The sequence below is a fragment of the Odontomachus brunneus genome, unplaced genomic scaffold, assembly GCF_010583005.1.
Source record: "Odontomachus brunneus isolate Ranch 3 - 2012 unplaced genomic scaffold, Obru_v1 Obru_scaffold_143, whole genome shotgun sequence".
Classification (NCBI taxonomy): Eukaryota; Metazoa; Arthropoda; class Insecta; order Hymenoptera; family Formicidae; genus Odontomachus; species Odontomachus brunneus.
This window is the reverse complement of record NW_022639593.1, coordinates 128,518-131,643: the sequence shown is the minus strand read 5'-3', so window position 1 is coordinate 131,643 and position 3,126 is coordinate 128,518. Positions and strand designations below refer to the sequence as shown.

General features: G+C 31.4%; 1 pseudogene; it reads right to left on the bottom strand.

Annotated features, from left to right (window-relative positions):
• Nucleotides 1-799: 799 nt before the first annotated feature.
• Nucleotides 800-2,906, bottom strand: LOC116850357 (annotated as a pseudogene).
• Nucleotides 2,907-3,126: the final 220 nt, after the last annotated feature.

The window sequence follows — 3,126 nt, the reverse complement described above, 5'->3', positions numbered from 1 at the left end:
TTTAAGGTGGTGAGGGAATCAGCAGATGAGGCGGAACCGAACAACGTAAGTTGGAAAATGTAACGGACATAATTTTTTGTTATCCAGCGGTTCCTTTGATCCCAAGGATAAGGTCCGGTGAAGTTTACTTTGCGGATTAAGGAGTTTTAGTGCTGTATTTTCCAGGGTTATTTCGGAATTTTAGTCGGAATTTTTATTGGGGAAAGACAAAAAAAAAAGGTCTTACGATTCGGAATAGTTTGTTGTTTCCTGACAGAGGAGGCAAAGATAGAGTGCATGACTCATGTCTGCACAGGACGTAACAGTTATGATTCTTATCTTTTTGACGTTTTTTTAAGAAATTAACAAGAAGAGGACCTTCATCTTGTTCGTAATTAGTGTTTGGAACAACTTGTAAATATTGTGAAACGCTATGGATCTTTAAACATTGTTTAAACTGCAATGCATTGGGCACAGGAAATTTCTTTCGTATGTTTGAAAATAAATTTTCAACACAATCTTGTGTAAATCTTGCGCCCAATACATATAAATATCCTCATTTATTAATTAAATAATTTGTTGATTCTATGAAAGATGTAGTAGTGAGCATAATACCGCATTGTACGGGTTTAAATTTTCCATCTTGTCCGATTTGAATATTACAAAACAGATCAATAACTGATTTCAAAAACTTTATACTATCATCAAATTTCTTATGTGATTTTTTTTCTCCCTCTATTCTTCCTAATGCAATTAAAGAAATCCGAGAAATAATCATATTGAACCATTTTGATACAATTTCAATAAATAAAGCGGTTACTTAATATTCGGTTATATTACGTTCTTCTGATATAAATCGCAATGCACTACTAACATCTCTGTTATACAAAGCGGTTGCCTTATTAACTCTCATTTTGTTAAAATTAGTAATAGTAATAGTTTGACTATCTAATTTTGATGGTAATTTGAACGTAAAATTTTCTTGTTCAGCAGCTAATTCTGCGACATGTGAACATTTAACAATACATGAAGAAAGTTCATACATTTCTGCAAAATTCTGTGGCAATATTATAATTTACCAAAGCAGTGCGAAAATTTTTTAAGAGATGTGGAGCATCGACAAAAAAGAACAATTTTCGGCTGTTATCTGTGGCACCGAGTTTTTAATTTTGAAAAATTTGCTTGCAGATATATTTTCGAAAGCTTTCCACATAGCCTGATTTATTCCTCCCATGTCAGATGTAATGCTATGAATTTTAAGACCTACATCTTCAGCTTTTTCAATTATTTTAAAAATAATTTCTTTTAAAATTGCACCATTAAATCCGTCAGGAGTGTAATAGTAGACTACAATTTGTTTCCACCGTGTAAATATACCGCAAATCATGTACACCAAACCATGCGTAGCATAAGGCATTTTTCCTAAAAATGTACATGCAAACATGCAAACATGCAAATAAACAAATTAAAGTGATAAGCAATGTGGAAATCGCACATTTAAAAACATGTAATGTGTAATATGTAAAATATTTCAATTTAGGATTTACCAAATTTGTCAGGAATTGTAGCATATCCAATAGTGTGATTGGTACAGGGATCTATTTGTTCACCTGGTATTAAACTCATCTCATCAAGACAAATCATTGAATCTTTATGTCGTTTATCTGGAAAGCTTGATATCTTTTGGGTGTATATCAGTTGGACACGGGACAATTGGACACAGTCCAATCACAAGTCGCTGTTCCAAGGGAACCTACAAATGTCTCTAATCATACGGTGCTGTGATTGCCTGTGCCCAAAGGCACCGTGTCCAAGTGCACTGCTCCCATATCTTTTCCCTTAACAATTCAAAAACATCGTCACAGATTCCATCTTTAAAAGTAATGCATTCCATGCGTCTGCGCATGTCTTTTTAATTGTTTCATCTGTCCACTTATATATATGACGTCCTTCATGTTTAACTTTAAGATATTCTATCTGATCTTTATCAAATATTTTATGCAACAAATCTACCAAAGAAAATCTCTGTTCACTATGCACCTTAGTAGAATTTTTTAAATGTCGTAAACGCTTCAGAAACATTTTGTTTTTCCACAAATTTTTACGGATAATGGTATCTGCTCTCTCTAGTTTTTTGTTTGCTTCATCTGATTTTCTTTTTAATTCTTCTACAGTGTTATTATAACTTGTCATAATATCATTATCATTTTTTTGTAATCTTTTTGCATCATGAACTATATTAGTATTCATGCTTGTGAAAAGTTGTTTTGATGAAGCTGTAGAAGGAATGTCAACATCATTTGAGAGAACCTCAAGAACATCATTTGAAGAAACCTTAAGAATATTATTTGTGGCTTGTGCTGTGTCTTCGTCATAAATCTATAAAAATTGAAACTTTTACAATTTTCTACTTTAAACCTTTGTTTAAAAATTTACCTTACAATGACCCTATTAAAACCTATAGTTAAAAACCGATACATACATATACATTTCTTTCCACTGTAATGTCTTTATTTTTAGGAGGATAAAAAATTGTTGGAATGGCATTGGCTTTTAATTTTTTTTTCCATCCACTCGTGCTTTTTCCCACATTTCTGCAGAAAAATGGATCTGCAAAAATTATTCAAGATTACTGTTATATTTCTATTTTTAATCACACAAATTATTACTTACTTCGCATACAAATGAGTTTTTAGTTGGTTGCCACTTTGAGGATTGATGGATATTGCCATTGTACATGTCGATATTTTCGATCCATATCGCTTTCTAATTCATATTTGATGGAAAACTTCTCATCGAAAAACCTTTCTCCGTACTATTAAAACAATTAGGTACGCAGCAGCCAGACATTTTCTACAAAATTATATGCAACTTGTAAATATAAAATACAGTATTAAAGGTTAGGAATTGATTTTTATAACAGCATGCATTTATAATACTTTTTTTCTATATATTTTACTTCATTATAATATTATATTATAAATTACCTGTTTTACTTGTTTGATATTTTATTATTTAATATAAGATTCACAAGATTTTTTTTCTTTGGATCACATCTGTCATATCATCATTGTTTTTGTTTTACGACACCATGTTTTGTCGAACTAGAAAGACTGTCCAGACTCTTATTATAGGGTCTCTACGGCA